The sequence below is a fragment of the Triticum urartu genome, chromosome 1, assembly GCF_003073215.2.
Source record: "Triticum urartu cultivar G1812 chromosome 1, Tu2.1, whole genome shotgun sequence".
Lineage (NCBI taxonomy): Eukaryota > Viridiplantae > Streptophyta > Magnoliopsida > Poales > Poaceae > Triticum > Triticum urartu.
The window spans coordinates 229,871,572-229,889,637 of NC_053022.1; positions in this window are offsets into that span (position 1 = coordinate 229,871,572).

The following is an 18,066-nucleotide window of genomic DNA, read 5'->3' on the forward strand; positions in this document are numbered from 1 at the left end:
GGTGTGCACCAGCATGGCATGTAGATCGAAAATCTCCTTTCTGTAAGCATCATAACATTTTACAACAGGCGCATCTATCCACACTGTCAGCAGTTGTTCTACCAGTAGCTGAAAGTAAATGTCGATGTCATTTCCAGGTTGCTTCGGGCCTTGGATAATCATTGACATCATAATGTATTTTTTCTTCATACATAACCAAGGAGCTAGGTTATATATGCACAGAAGCACCGGCCATGTGCTGTGATTGGTGCTCATATCGCAAAAAGGATTCATCCCGTTAGTACACTCCCCGAGCATTATACTTCTAGGATCCTTCCCAAAAATTTCAACCTTTTTGTTGATTAATTCCCACTGAGCCCCATCTTTCGGGTGCCTCATATACCTATCCGCAATTCGCTCATCATGATGCCACTGCAACCTCTTTGCCTCTCTAGGGTTTGCAAACAAACGCCTCAACCTTGGAATTAAAGGCAAGTACCAAAGAACCTTGAACGGGACTCCTGTCTTGATCTCGTCGTCCAATTTGTACTTGTCCTTTGCTCTCCTGCGCTTGTATCGTGCATGCTTGCATGTGGGACATGCACGAAAATCTTTGTACTCACCATGGTACAATATACAATCATTCACACAAGCGTGTATCTTCTGTACTTCAAGTTCCAATGGGCAAACAATTTTCTTCGCTTCATTCGTGCTTCTGGGGAGCACATTATCTTCCGGAAGAATTTCTTTCAAAAGACCTAACATCTCTGTGAAGCCCTTGTTTGATAGACCGTTTGCTGCTTTAAATCTGAGAAGGGCCAGGGTGGCACTCAACCTAGAATATTTCTTTTTGCAACCTGGATACAAATCTTTCTTGGAGTCTGCATCAATGGTTGGCAGATCCTTGTACCCAATCATATGCTTATCCAGGCCCTTGAAATCTGCAATCATAGCAGCAAAATTTGGCATATCAAGATCGTCGTCATCTGCGTCGACGTCTTGGTTTTCCAGTGGGCGTTTCGGCTTTCCGGTGTTCAATTGGCAGCTTGACGCCTCTGCCCGGATGTTAGATTCAACATCCATGTGACATTGATCGGGGTTTGGCATCTCCCTGCCCTGGGTATCTTCATCCATGACCTCCTCTTCACCGTGTCTGGTCCAACGTGTATATCCATCCATGAATCCCCTAGAGACTAAGTGCATCTGGACATCTGCAACTTCATGTAACTCTGTATTGGCACAATCAGTACATGGACACATGATGTAATCCGCATGACCAATTCTCCTCTTTGTACTTTCAGCCAAATTCATGAACTCTGTCACGCCATTGATAAAATCTGCGGTTTTCTGATTCTTCATCCATCGAGATCGTTCCATCTGCAGCACACAAATGGTAATTAAAAACAAAACAACAACATTAATACACAGATTAACTGCTGTACAAAGATGCGTGCATAAATCACAAGGTTTTATTTTAAAAATTACTGAGTGCGCTCCATGTTGTTATCCTAACGTGCTATGACAAAAATTAATGGCCAGTAAATTTACACGCAGAGTACTAGTACAACACTACACTTAGGAATTGAATACCTAAATTTAGCCACTCACAAAAAGAATACCTTAATTAATTAGCCGCACGGCGACCTCCACCCAGTAGACAGACAAGCGCAATGTGGCGGCACGCCGAGACAACAGGGTTGAGGAGCAAAGCTTAGTGCGGCTGCCACCTGAAGTTCGACCTCCACTATCCCGCGCGCCATCTACCGCGATGGATGTGCTCGAATCACGCCGCCGCCGACCTCGATGGTTGAGCTCCTCCTATCTCCCGCCACAGAATGAGGATTGACCTCCTATGACGCCGCCACCGCCCACCGACCGAGGATTGACCTCTTCTCCGGTAGCCGCTGCCTTGGCCGCCGCTACCATCTCTACATGCAGAGCGCCTGTTTTTTGATGGATATCCACGAAGCGGCTGTTTACATGGTATCTCACCGTAACTCAATTATATGGACAGGGTAGTACATCACATACAGTTATGTAATGGCAACCGTGTCTAAACTACGTTGTCTTCTCACATGGTTTGGTGCGGAAATCGTGTGTGACATTGTAATACCTAACACAAATGACATGTACAAACAGTGTGCCGTATACAACATAATATAGTGCCATTAGTAGTTCCCGACCGTTAGCTTATCTCCACAGTTTCCCCATTTTCCCCAAATCCCTACATAGCCTCCAAATTCCCTCGCGTGGCGCTGACATTGGGGAATGCGGACAAGTGGTGCTGATGGTTTCGGTGCGGCTGCTCCTGCTCGTATCGCTGCCATGACGGCGGTCGCCGCCAAGCACTTGCCTAAGGTCATCAGAAGGCTGGTGTACTATGGATCCAAATCGTCCTGTCAGGTTCCAATCTATCCCGATCTTTTTTACCATGTCTAATGTATGGCTCCTTGCTAAATCCGTCTAGAATGACCCCCCCCCTAGGAAAGCGATCTGCTGCCGGATCCGGAGCTTGACTCCAGACTCCCGCAACACGAGTTCGACTCCAAGTTTTGCGCCACCGAGAAGTACCAAAAGATGAGTTGTGTGCATGGGCACACTCCCGCTCGACGTGTATGCACGGAGGGATTCGACATTGGCAGGCGGTTTCTCAGTTGCCCCTTAGAGGTTAGTGCTAATTAAGTTCATCATTTTACTTCAGTTAATTCCACCGCTCATCCAGAATACTATTTAACATTGGCAGGGATATGAGGCTTGTGCCTTTGTTAACTGGCTAGATGAAGAATGGCATGGCAGGGCTCGGAGTGTTATCACCAAGCTCGCAGAAGATAACGTAAAGCTGAAGAAGAAACTGGTTCATCTAGATGTACAATCAGTACGATGAAGCAAGAAAGAATCAATCACACGCAACAGATGAAAGCAAGAGACAAGAAGGAACTAGCATGTGTAGTTGTGGTTGTCGCATTAGCCATGTTCTATGCGCTATTTGCAATGATGATTAGGGGTTTTGTTTGACAGTATTGCTAAAGCACATCTAGATGTGCTCTAAGTAATGCACATCTAGGTCCTATATATGCCGTTGATGTTACGCGAAGATTCGTGCAGATATTTTTCTTTGTCTTTTTTCTTTTCCTTTCTAGTTTGATTATTACTGCTTTATCAATAAGAAGAGCTCAATGTATTGCTTGCCAACTGTCCTACTCCGTTCGTACCGGTACCGGTGCATAATCCCAAAACTCGTTCCTTGTTTTTGTCTTTAAAAAGGAAACTAGCCAAATAGCCAATAGGAGTCCTGCGCAACCCCGGGAATTTCGAGCGACTTGGTACAAATAATTATGGTTGATTATATCAGCAGTTAGATAATACGTCAACCCCCGCTTCAATCCCCGGTTCAATGGCAGTTCCTCTTCTCTGGATACCCCGCTTAAGTGTCCACCATCTTCATCGTCCCCAGCAGGCCGCGCTACACACTGGCACACACTCTGCAGCCATGTCGAGCGATAGCGAGGACGATAGTTCGACCAGCAGTCTGGCGCCCGATGATAGGTCAACATTGGAATCATCCCGCTCATCTTCCATGAGTCCGGCGTCTAGCCCAGACCTTGATTATATCCAATTCATGGAAGGGACGCCGCCTCCGGAGTCGTCAGATGACAACCAGACGGACAAGGAGCCGTCGGAGGACGAAGAAGAGGACGGCGATGATGATGAGGGGGAATGGTCAAACGAGGAGGAGGACGACGACGATAGCAATGACGATGATGACGGCGGCGGCGATGAAAAGCCAATAGTCAACGGCAAGAAGCGTCCTCGCCAAGACGATGTTGCGGGGCCATCCAACAAGAACAACAACAAGAAGAAGGACTAAATTAAGCAGACTGTATATATCTTTGTTTATCCTATCAATCTCATCGCAGACGGTTAGTAATATGTATTCGACAGAGATCTTCTACATTACCGCCAACAGGTTGGTTTGTTGAACTGTGTGCCCTGACGAGCACACAATTCACAAAATAAGACCGTATGGGCTATCTATAATGATCGCACACAATTCCGATTACTGACCTATTTGCCGGTTGATCTGTCCAATAACTCGAACACTACATCAACGCAGGACTGTAGGGTTTTCTCAATGTCTACAAGATCGTTTTATCACCTTTCTTGGAGACCAACAGGGTTCTCTCACTATCTTGAACCTTATCTACATTACTTTCTCTACCATTGCATAGTGGGGTGCTCTTCTCCAATATTTTGTTCGCATACTACAAGAGAAACAAGGAGACACATCACATGTTTAGCATGTAGTATACCAAACTCATTTTGGTAAACTGGTTCAATAGTAAGGTGGACAGGATAACAACATGAAACAAACATATATCTATGTACTATGGTCACTGTATTCTCCATATCATTCTAGTTTATGTTGCCAAATCAAGATAGAGACACAGTTCAACTCATATATTTCTAAGACACAACAGCATAGACAAAAATATAAGTGTGAGAAACTACACAGCATTGGCAACACTTGTAATGTGCATCACATGAGAACATAACTATTTATACAACTGAAACTGAAATCAACATAGAGCAAGAAGTTAGAACATCAATCCAGTTAAATAAATAGGTTTAAAACATAAATGTTGCGCCATTGGAGTTTCAATTGGATCCTTCAAATTCGAAAGTAGTTGGTATGAGTAAATACAGTGATGCAACAACAAAGGAGTATGGACCATAGCTACGGAATCTAACCTGAGAACAATTGATCTTATGCTTTAAATGTGGAGTTTGGGTTCGCTGTGGTGGTCTTCATGCTTTGGGCACTGCAGTTGCTTTACAAACTGCTCGTGTAGGGGTACTCTATGGTGGACATGGTGCTTTGTCAACTAGAAGTGGGTTACTATCCACTAGGGTTGGGCTTAGATGGGTTATAGCTGGTTCTCTGCCCAACGGTGTAAGTGTGCAATCTGGAAGTGTGTCGATTATGTGTGGTGGGGCATGTTTGTGGGCTAGTACAACCATGGTTCTATCCGCATCGACGGGTAGCACTCTCATTTGTGAAGAACGGGTTTTTTCTCCCTTAGATACTGCCATCACCCCCTCCAATTCAAATGGCTGATAAACAAGAAATGAAATTGAACGTACAGACATTGTGTGATAGACACATGTGGTAATTAGCATATATGTTGTCTAACCAAACAGGACAGCATGACACAATTTCACATATATGATGCCTAACTAAACAGGATAGCATGACACAGTTTCAGATATATGATGCATAACTTAACAGGATATAATGGCATAATTCAACATATGATGGGTATCTAAATAGGATGACATGACAAAACTATATGATGTCTCCCTAAAATAGGTTGGGATGAAATAATTCACATAAATGTTGTCTAAGTATACAAGATGGCATGATATAATCAACATAATTGATTCATATACTAAGCAACTGGCACTCACATGTATGATCTCCAAACTAAGCAGATGGAATCCAATATTGTGCATATGATGTCTAAACTAAGCAATGTAAGACACCATATGCATGACATGAGAAATATAAACATTGCAACTTAGAGCATACACCTCAGGTGGGATATAGGACTGGTCATCTGTCTCTGAATCCTCCTCTGAGGAGCTCCCTGTAACCATCGAGATATATGCTTCAATAGGTACCATTGCCTGCTCTGAAGACCTTGTTTTCACTCCTGACTTTTCCATAACCGGCTCAAATGGATGATACACATGAAGAGAAATTCAATATACACAGATTGTCGACAAATGAAATATGTAATGAAAAAAAAGATGGCATGAGATAATTCACATATATGATGCCTGGCTACATGTCGGTGCATAATTCACATATATGATAACTGGCTAAAAAACATGGCATTGCATAATTCACATATCTGATATAGAAAGCAAACAGGAGGCATTCACACAAAGCATGTCTAATGTAAGTAGATGGCATGGCAATGCAAGACACCATATGCATGATATGAGCAATATAACCTTGCCAAGTTAGAGCATGCACCTCGGGGGGGGGGATATGACTGGTCATCTATCTCCGAATCCTCCTCTGAGGAGCTATCTGTAACCAACAAGAAATCTGCATCGACAAGTAGCACTGACTGCTCAGAAGACCTTGTTTTCACTCCAGATTTTCCCATGAATGACTCAAATGGATGATGCACAGGAAGAGTAGATGAATGTATAAACATTGTTGACAAATGGAATGCATTATGAAAAAAAATATGTCACGATACAATTCACATATACGATGACTGGCTAAACAGGATGGCATTGCATGATTCACGTCTATGATGCCTGGCTAAAGAAGATAGCATTGCATAATTCCCATATACTCCCTTCGTTCCTAAATATTTATCTTTTTAGAGATTTCAAATGGACTACTACATACAGATGTATATAGACATATTTAGAGTGTAGATTCACTCATTTTGCTCCTTATGTAGTTGCTACCTCTTGAGCATGCATTGGTTTTCCCTTGAAGATGAAGGGTGATGCGGCAAAGTAGCGTAAGTATTTCCCTCTGTTTTTGAGAACCAAGGTATCAATCCAGTAGGAGACCACACGTGAGTCACCTCGTACCTACACAAACAAATAAGAACCTCGCAACCAATGCAATAAAGGGTTTGTCAATCCCTTCACGACCACTTGCAAGAGTGAAATATGATAGAGATAATAATAATAAGATAAATATTTTTGGTATTTTTATGATATAGATTGAAAGTAAAGATTGCAAAATAAAATAGATTGGAAACTTGTATGATGGAGAATAGACCCGGGGGCCATAGGTTTCACTAGTGGCTTCTCTCAAGATAGCATAAGTATTACAGTGGGTGAACAAATTACTGTCGAGCAATTGATAGAAAAAGCGAATGTCGGTGTCAAAACCGGCGGATCTCGGGTAGGGGGTCCCGAACTGTGCGTCTAAGGCGTATGGTAACAGGAGGCAGGGGACACGATGTTTACCCAGGTTTGGGCCCTCTTGATGGAGGTAATACCCTACGTCCTGCTTGATTGTTCTTGATGATACGAGTATTACAAGAGTTGATCTACCACGAGATCAGAGAGGCTAAACCCTAGAAGCTAGCCTATGGTATGATTGTATGTTGTCCTACGGACTAAAACTCTCCGGTTTATATAGACACCGGAGGGGGCTAGGGTTACACAAGGTCGGTTACAAGGGAGGAGATTTACATATCCGTCTTGCCTAGCTTGCCTTCCACACCAAGGAGAGTCCCATCCAGACACGGGACGAAGTCTTCAATCTTGTATCTTCATAGTCCAACAGTCCGGCCAAAGGATATAGTCCGGCTATCCGGAGACACCCTAATCCAGGACTCCCTTAGTAGCCCCTGAACCAGGCTTCAATGACGATGAGTCCGGTGCGCAGTATTGTTCTTTGGCATTGCAAGGCGGGTTCCTCCTCCGAATACTCCATGGAAGAGTTTGAACACAAGAATAGTGTCCCGCCCTGAAAAATAAGTTCCACAAACCACTGTAGAGAGAATGATATTTCCACAAATCTAATCCGCTGACATGTTTTGATAGCATGACATCACGCCACGGCCCGGTCATTATTCAAACCATTTTTCTCAACCAGCACTGCACATATCGCGAGGCGGTTTTCTTGACACGTCTTGTCAAAGCAGAGATCGTGTTCCCCTTATCACAGGATTCTCATCAATACAGACATGGGTAACCCAACCGTTCCTGTTGTTATGACTCCCAGATCTTTAGGCAAGTCCCAAACGGTCGTGAGGAGGACGCTTGATATTCACCCCCTTTATAACGAGGACATAACCTTTTCTTTCTCCCTCCCGTGCTCAATCAAATCCTTCCCCCGCCTCGAGTTCTAACACCCAAAGCTCGAGTCAGGCGCTTCGGACCTTCAGCTATGTACGGTTCCAACCTTCAAGGTTGGTGGATGCCCTCCTTTGTAATAGAGGAGGACATCAAGAAGCTGAGAGAGGCCAGATATCTGACCGCCGAAATTTCACATAGACTCCCATCCCGAGGGCAGGTCGTCCCTACTCCCGAACCCACCGAGAGTGTCATGTTCATCTCCCACTTCCTCCGAGGACTAGGCCTCACTCTGGATCCCTTTGTCAGGGGTCTTATGTTCTATTATGGGCTGGATTTCCATGATCTAGCCCCGGACTCCCTTCTTCACATCTTGTTATTTATTGTTGTATGTGAGGCCTTCCTCCGCATTACCCCTCACTTCGGTCTGTGGCTCAAGACCTTTGATGTGAAGCCGAAGATGATCGAGGGGCAGCACACAGAGTGCGGAGGTGCTTTAATAAGCAAAATCACTGATGCTCCATGGCCAGAGGGTTCCTTCCCAGAGGTGTCCGGATTGTGGCAGCGGGAGTGGTTTTACATCACAGCTCCCCGAAGTGCCAAGTGGGTAGCCGCCCCCACCTTTCGCTCGGGCCCCCTACCGCAACTGATGTCATGGATCAGCAGGGGGCTGAGCTGGGGTCCAGCAAAGGACGTGCCAATATTGTAGAGCCGTATCCGAGATCTCTTTGACAGAGATTTCAGTCTGGTTAAGGTAACACAAGTTATGCTAGTTCATCGAGTCCAGCCTTGCAAACGCTGGCCCCTCCGTATGTGGGAATTCAACCCGGAAGGATCGCGAGCTATTCAGCATTTCCTCGGCATGACGCTTGAAAAGATGTACAAATCGTTCTTCGGACCACTAATAAAGTGTCCGGACACCTCCGAGGACGTGGGTTTGAGCTGCAATCGCCCTGCTTCCCAAGTAAGTAATCCCATGGCCGAACCCGCCGTCCTTTTATTTATCATGACATCATTCTGAAGAGTCGCTCTTTGACCAGGACTGAATAACAAAGGCGAAGATGATGAGGTGTTCGCCCCCCCTTCCTTAGGGCTTGGACAATCCGGTGCTGGAAAAGATGCTCGAGCCGACACCTTATCTAGTGCCCTTAAAGGAAGATGAAGGGGGGAATAAAGAGGGCGAAAGCGGGCCTCATTCGCTACTTATTCCAACCGAGGGAATGAGCGCCTCCGCGAGGGAGGATAACCAAGGGGAAGAATCTGACATTCTCTCTCCCCGAGGAAGGAAGAGGACTACCTCTGAAGATCCGGAAACTAAGGTTTCCAAACGGGAGAAGAAATCGCCGCCAGAGGGTCCTGCCTCGGAGGGTATTCTTGCCGCACAATGTCCACGGCGGGATCAGCCCTCAACCGAGCTGTAAGTAATCAAAAAGTATCTAATAGTGAAAATATCCCACCTTACTTCCGAAGACAATAACCGATGCTTATAAATTGTAGTTCGGATCGTAGCCCTTCTCGACAGAGTTCGTCTTCGGGGGATCTTCTTCCGGAGATGATGGAGAGCGAAACGCCTCCCCCTGACACGCCGCCTCATGAGGCGGGCGACCCTGAAGTGTCATCGCGGAGGGTGTCTCCGGATCCGCCAAGGCCAGAGGATAACCCTTTGGCTTCCAGGAATCCCTAGTATCCGGCTCCTAAGGAGAGCGGCAGCAAGAGTCCGGAATCGCACAGTGTGCAGTCGGACGCACTGAAGGATCTTCTGGGGCAAGCGGCCGTCTCGGAAGCGCATTGTAGACTGATGGATACGGTAATTGAAAGGATTTCATCCGCTGAAAATGGATTGCACGAAGCCTTTATGAGTCTGTTGAAAGGCTTTGAGGTACGTGAAATAGGGTATGTTTTTGGTAGTACCGCACACGTTAGGTGTGCCCTATGTAGATAGTAGCCCCTGAGACTCTGGTTGTCGTCGAGAACGGCGGTAACCCAAGGATCATATTCCGAGGTAATAACCCGGCTGCCTTTATGTGCAGGCGGCTGAGGCTCCGGTGGCTAGCCGAACTGATGGGTTTGCCGAGCTAAAGCGGCAACTTGATGCGGCCGATGCCGATATCATGCTTGTCAACCAGCGGCTTGACGAGGCACAGGGTAAGTGATTTCTCTGGTGATTGTCACATAATAAGAGCAGCATGATGCCAGTATCTTTCATATGTTGTGACTGCAAATGGAGCTGCCACCGTGGAGACCCTTTGGGCGGAGCTTGCCCGAGCCAAGAAACAAGCAAGGAGTAGCAATGCGGCCGCTCTAAAGGCGGCCGAAGAGTTGAGGGCCGAACAGGCCGTGCATTGCGAGAGCAAGGAAAGAATGGCCAAAATGGCTGTAGAGTTAAAAGATGCCGCTGACAATTACCAGCTTCTTGAAGAAGAAAGCCGAGCGAGGGCGACGGACCTGGAGAAGGCCCTGGTAGCTGCCAAGGAAGCCCGCTCCAAAATTAGAGTGATGAAGGAGGAGCTACATCAAGCTGCAGATATCGTGTCTGAGAAGCCCTTCTTGTTGTGGACTAAGTTCGGAGATCTGTAGTATGCTCCTCTTGACCGACTATGGAGTTCTGCGGACGCTTACGTGGATTTGGCTGCTAGTGCTGCTGATGCGGCCGAATACTTCAAGGATCAGAAAGATCGTGAAGTGGAAAAGCTGTTCTATTCACAGTTTCATGCTCCAGTCCGTCCGCTGTTGTTGAATGAGCGAATGGCCGAGCGGGCCGAGCTCCATAGGTTGTCCGGACTTGCCATGAGGTCCGTTGTGGATCATCTGTGGCCGAGAGGGCCAAGGCCGAATAGCTATTTTAGTTTAGTGCAACAATTCCTTGGTGCTATGCCGCGCATCGATGCTATGAAGAGATCGACGTGCATAGAGGGTGCGCGGATGGCCTTTGCCCGTGCCAAGACATACTGGGCGGAGATGGAGGCCACCACTGTTGCGACACAGGGTTCGGCCGTAGGCCGAGTGGCTGCTGAGCACTACTTTGAAGAAGTTCTTGAAGGCGCTCGTTCGATAGAGGCTCAGTGCTCGAAGAATATTATGTTCTAGTGACATGTACTTCCATTGTAAAAGCAATGTTTTATTGAGCTATCAAGGCTGTATTTAGAGCTTGTTTGGGACTGCTCTACTCAAAATTCAGCTCCGCTCCAGAAAACACAAGCCAAATGGGGTAGCTCCATGATATGCCGCTCCGCAAAAAACTAGAATCTGGGGTACAACTCCCAGTTTTTTATGAAGCTCTTCAGGGGGTGCTCCAAAAACTCTAAAAGCTGGAGTTGGGTGGAAATTACCCACCATAGCCACCAGTAAGTGGATACCCCTTCGTTTCTCCCCCTCAACCAATCAAATAGATCCTTTCCACCAAATTCCTCATTCTTGAAGCTGGAGCTAGATGGCAGCCAAACATTCTCTTTGGTAATACTACAACTTCTAGATGAAACTGCTCCAAAGTGAATTTAGTAGAGCGAAACCGGATTTTGTGAAGCGGAGCAGTCCCAAACAGGCCCTTATACTTTTGCCCAAAAGTACTATGATGCCTCCTGTGCGGCCGTTTATGTATATATGTATATAACCTGAAAGTTTGCAGTCATCAGCTTCCTCCCCCACACATATAATGCGGGGGTGTTCGCAGAAAACGCGAATCCACACTTGATCCAACATCTTGGTCCATTAAGTAGGTGGTAGCGCAGCGAACGAGGCAATCAGACTATATTGCTTTAACACTTTCACTTAGCCATAGGAGTTTGATGGTGGGGCTACTATATAGCCCCTGCTACTTCTGCGCCCGTCCGAATACGGGGCGCATACATACATGACCTGGAAACGGCCCTTCGTTAATGCAGAGGAATCCCGAAGATTCCGCTGAGTCATCAAGTGGTTGACCAGTCTCTCGCTATATCATGACAGTCAGTTTTCGGCTTTCTCTACTGAGGTGCTCATCCGGACGAACCAGGGAACAATCGCAGTAGTTCTCCCAGTGCTACCTTAGCCGATATAATGGAACGTTAGGTACCAAAACGTGGGAGCCAGGCAAACCCAACATTTGACCGAAGACATGATTCGGAGCTGATGCATATAGGGCCAAACTCGCGACGCCGAACACTCCCTAAGGTGTTCGGTCTTTATAACATATACCGGGCTAAACAATGCCCTTAATAATAAACCCCATGTGTCCAGGTATGTGCAATATCCTGACGCGGCCACATGCCAATAACGTCAGCATCCTTCTCAGTTGTGTGGAGTATCCGAAGGATGTGAGCAACAAGAGACAGTAAAAAAGGTTTACACAGGGTCTTAATCTAAAAAGAAACCTTTGGGCGGGTCCCTGCTGCACGTCTGCGCCTGTGTCTCCGTTGTGCCGTGTCCTGGACGGGTGTAGCATGATTGTCATCTGTAAAAGGAAAGAACTTAGGTGAAATTTGTTGTGCCAAAAAAAAGAAGGAAGAATTGGTTATTATCAATGAACTATCAAAATTCAGGAGAAGTTAAGTTGAGCCGGGCTGGCCCTGATTACGCGCGGGAAGCCCCTGGTATTGTCTATGAGGGTTTGATCATTAAACCAATCTCATGTAAATGTGGTGAAACGCTGGACTCGTCTAACCGTGTCCGTGGTCTTGACGACCTGTCACTTTTCCTGGTTGGTGAGGCCGTCTAGTTCGCGGCTGTTAAAGCCGCCGCATCCTCTTCCACACGTAAAAAATGTTCGGTATTTCTGCTAACTGTGATGATGCCACGTGGACTGGGCATCTTAAGCTGGAGAAAAGCATAATGCGGTATTGCATTAAAACGAGCGAAAGCCGCTCTTCCGAGTAGTGCTTGATAACCACTTCGGAATGGAGCGACGTGGAAAGTTAACCTTTCGCTTCGGAAGTTATCGGGAGAACCGAATACGACCTCTAGCACTAGGGAGCCCGTACAGCGGGCCTCTTGGCCTGGTATTACTCCCTTGAAGGTAGTATTACTGTGGCTTATTCGTGTCAATTTTATCCCCATTTTGCGGACTGTGTCCTGATATATCAGGTTTAGATCACTGCCGCCGTCCATGAGGACTCGTGTGAAATGGTACACGTTTATTATTGGGTCTAACACCAAGGCCGCCAGTCCTTCGTGCCGGATACTTGTCGCGTGATCCCTACGATCAAAAGTGATCGGGCAGGCCAACCAGGGGTTGAGCCTAGGCGTGACGGGCTCTATGGCGCGTGTATCTCGGAGTGCATGCTTGCTTCTCCTCTTCGTCACATGGATCACGTTTACCGTTTTAACCTCTGGTGGGAACTTTTTCTATCCTCCGGTGCTTTGCTGGCGAGGTTCATCCTCGTCTTCGCTTGGTGTCTCTTCCCCTGTGTGTTCGGCGTTTAGCTTACCGGCCTGCTTGAAGACCCAACATTCTCTGTGGGTGTGATTTGCAGGTTTGTCGGGGTGCTACCTCTTGAGCTTGCGTTGGATTTCCCCAAAGAGGAAGGGATGATGCAGCAGAGTAGCGTAAGTATTTCCCTCAGTTTTTGAGAACCAAGGTATCAATCTAGTAGGAGGCCACGCTCAAGTCCCTCATACCTGCACAAAACGATAGCTACTCGCAACCAACGGGATTAGGGTTGTCAATCCCTTCACGGTCACTTACGAGAGTGAGATCTGATAGATATAATATTTTTGGTATTTTTGGTGTAAAGATGCAAAGTAAAAAGTAAAAGGCAAAGTAAATATCAAAGCAATATTAAAGTGATGTAGATTGATATGATGAGAATAGACCCGGGGCCATAGGTTTCACTAGTGGCTTCTCTCAAGAGCATAAGTATTCTACGGTGGGTGAACAAATTACTGTTGAGCAATTGACAGAATTGAGCATAGTTATGAGAATATCTAGGCATGATCATGTATATAGGCATCACGTCCGTGACAAGTAGACCAAAACGATTCTGCATCTACTACTATTACTCCACTCATCGACCGCTCTCCAGCATGCATCTAGAGTATTAAGTTAAAAACAGAGTAACGCTTTAAGCAAGATGACATGATGTAGAGAGATAAATTCATGCAATATGAAATAAACCCCATCTTGTTATCCTCGATGGCAACGATGCAATACGTGCCTTGCTGCCCCTTCTGTCACTGGGAAAGGACACCGCAAGATCGAACCCAAAGCTAAGCACTTCTCCCATGGCAAGAACTACCAATCTAGTTGGCCAAACCAAACGGATAATTCGAAGAGACTTGCAAAGATAACCAATCATGCATAAAAGAATTCAGAGAAGATTCAAATATTATTCATAGATAGACTTGATCATAAACCCACAATTCATCGGTCTCCACAAAAACACCGCAAAAAGAAGATTACATCGAATAGATCTCCACGAGAGAGGGGGAGAACTTTGTATTGAGATCCAAAAAGAGAGAAGGAGCCATCTAGCTACTAACTATGGACCCGAAGGTCTGAGGTAAACTACTCACACTTCATCGGAGGGGCTATGATGATGTAGAAGCCCTCCGTGATGACGTCCCTCTTCCGACGGAGCTTCGGAACAGGCCCCAAGATGGGATCTCATGGATAAAGAAAGTTGTGGCGGTGGAATTAGGTTTTTGGCTCCTGTTCTGATCGTTTGGGGGTACGTAGGTATATATAGGAGGAAGGAGTACGTTGGTGGAGCACCAAGGGGCCCACGAGGCAGGGGGCACGCCCTAGGGGGGGCGCCCCCACCCTCGTGACTGCCTCTTTGACTCCTTGGAGTAGGGTCCAAGTCTCCTGGATCACGTTCAGTGAGAAAATCACGTTACCGAAGGTTTTATTCCGTTTGGACTCCGTTTGATATTCCGTTTCTTCGAAACACTGAAATAGGCAAAAAACAACAATTTTGGGCTGGGCCTCCGGTTAATAGGTTAGTCCCAAAAATAATATAAAAGTGGAAAATAAAGCCCAATATAGTTCAAAACAGTAGATAATATGCATGGAGCAATCAAAAATTATAGATACGTTGGAGACGTAACAGGCATCCCCAAGCTTAATTCCTGCTCGTCCTCGAGTAGGTAAATGACAAAAAGAGAATTTTTGATGCGGAGTGCTACTTGGCATAATTTCAATGCAAATCTTCTTAATTGTGGTATGAATATTTAGATTAGGAAGATTCAAGACAAAAGTTCATATTGACATAAAAATAATAATACTTCAAGCAAACCAACAAAGCAATTATGTTTTCTTAAAGTAACATGGCCAAAGAAAGTTCATCCCTACAAAATCATATAGTTTAGTCATGCTCCATTTTCGTCACACAAGAATGTTCTCATCATGCACAACCCCGATGACAAGCCAAACAATTGTTTCATACCTTAATAGTTTCAAACTCAAACTTTCACGCAATACATGAGCGCGAGCCATGGATATAGCACTATGGGTGGAATAGAATATAATGATGGGGGTTATGTGGAGAAGACAAAAAGGAGAAAGTCTCACATCAACGAGGCTAATCAATGGGCTATGGAGATGCCCATCGATCGATGTTAATGCAAGGAGTAGGGATTGCCATGCAACGGATGCACTAGAGCTATAAATGTATGAAAGCTCATCAAAAGAAACTAAGTGGTTGTGCATCCAACTTGCTTGCTCATGAAGACCTAGGGCACTTGAGGAGGCCCATTGTTGGAATATACAAGCCAAGTTCTATAATGAAAATTCCCACTAGTATATGAAAGTGATAACTCAAGAGACTCTCTATGAAAAACATGGTGCTACTTTGAAGCACAATATATGAGACTCGCTATATGAAGAATATGGTGCTACTTTGAAGCACAAGTGTGGAAAAAAGGAATAGTAGGATTGCCCCTTTTTATTTATTTTCTTTTTTTGGGCCTTCTACTTTTTTTTCTTTGGCCTTTCTCTTTTTTTAATGACAATGCTCTATTAATTATGATCATCACACTTCTATTTATTTACAACTCAATGATTACAACTCGATACTAGAACAAAGTATGACTCTATATGAATGCCTCCGGCGGTTTACCGGGATTGCGATGAATCAAGAGTGATATGTATGAAAAATTATGAACGGTGGCTTTGCCACAAATACGATGTCAACTACATGATCATGCAAAGCAATATGACAATGATGATGTGTGTCATGATGAACGGAATGGTGGAAAGTTGCATGGCAATATATCTCGGAATGGCTATGGAAATGCCATAATAGGTAGGTATGGTGGCTGTTTTGAGGAACATATAAGGAGGTTTATGTGTGATAGAGCGTATCATATCACGGGGTTTGGATGCACCGACGAAGTTTGCGCGAACTCTCTATGTGAGAAAGGGCAATGCACGGTACCGTAGAGGCTAGCAATGATGGAAGGGTGAGAGTGCGTATAATCCATGGACTCAACATTAGTCATAAAGAACTCATATACTTATCGCAAAAATCTACAAGCCATAAAAACCAAAGTATTATGCACATGCTCCTAGGGGGATAGATTGGTAGGAAAAGACCATCGCTCGTCCCCGACCACCACTCATAAGGAGGACAATCAAATAACACCTCATGTTTCAAATTTGTTGCATAACGTTTACCATACGTGCATGCTACGGGACTTGCAAACTTTAACTCAAGCACTTCTAAAATTCACAATTACTCTACTAGCATGACTTTGATATTACTACCTCCATATCTCAAAACAATTATCAAGCATCCAACTTTTCTTAGTATTCAACACACTCAAAAGAAAGTTTCACAAATCTTGAATACCAAGCATGTTATTATTAAGCAAATTACCATGCTATTAAGACTCTCAAAATAATTTAAGTGAAGCATGAGAGATCAATAGTTTCTTTAAAACAAATCCACCACCATGCTCTAAAAGATCTAAGTGAAGCACATAGAGCAAAATTATAACGCTCAAAAGATATAAGTGAAGCAGATAGAGCAAAACTACTAAGCTCAAAAAGATATAAGTGAAGCACATAGAGTATTCTATAAAATTCTAATTCATGTATGGCTCTCTCAAAAGGTGTGTACAGAAAGGATGATTGTGTCACACTAACAACCAAAGACACAAATAATACAAGACGCTCCAAGCAAAACACATATCATGTTGGTGAATAAAAATATAGCTCCAAGTAAATTACCGATGGGAGTGGACGAAAGAGGGGATGCCTTTCGGGGCATCCCCAAGCTTTGACTTTTTGTGTCCTTGGATTATCTTGGGGGTGCCATGGGCATCACCAAACTTAGGCTCTTGGCACTCCTTGTTCCATAATCCATCACAAGAATTCACCCAAAACTTGAAAACTTCACAACCAAAACTTAAAGTAGAAAACTCGTGAGCTCCGTTAGCGAAAGAAAACAAAAAACCACTTCAAGATACTGTAATGAACTCATTCTTTATTTATATTGGTGTTAAACCTACTGTACTACAACTTCTCTATGGATTATAAACTAATTTACTAACCATAGATTCATCAAAATAAGCAAACAACATACGAAAAACAGAATCTGTCAAAACAGAACAGTCTGTAGTAATCTGTAGCTAGCGCAATATCTGGAACCCAAAAATTCTAAAATAAATTTCTGGACGTGAGGAATTTATCTATTAATCATCTGCAAAAACAATTAACTAAATAGCACTCTCCAAATAAAAATTACAGCAGTTCTCGTGAGCGCTAAAGTTTCTGTTTTTTACAGCAAGTTCAACAAGACTTTCCCCAAGTCTTCCCAACGGTTCTACTTGGCACAAACACTAATTAACCACAAAAAAAAAACAACCAAAACAGAGGCTAAATAATTTATTTATTACTAAACAGGAGCAAAAAGCAAGGAATAAAAATAAAATTGGGTTGCCTCCCAACAAGCGCTATCGTTTAACGCCCCTAGCTACGCATAAAAGCGAGGATAGATCTAGGTATTGCCATAGTAATAAGATAGATCGGTGAAACTAATTTCATATTCTCTACGTTCAGCAGCAAGTTTTCTTTGAGGCAAGCAAAACTAATCAAAAGGGCTAAATTTAATAGGACAGAGGTCCCCAAGATCAATTTTAGGAGGTATAGGTTCCTCTTTTGGCCCTTCGTATTGCACAACCATTTCATCATTATAAGCATTCTTTTGACAAAACCTTGTGAGCCTAAACTCAAGAGAGCATCCTAGCTCATTGTTTCAAATAGACAAATCATCATTAAGTTCAGAGATTCTATCAATTAAAATATTGATTGGAACCTTTTTCTAAGGTTTTCATTGAAAG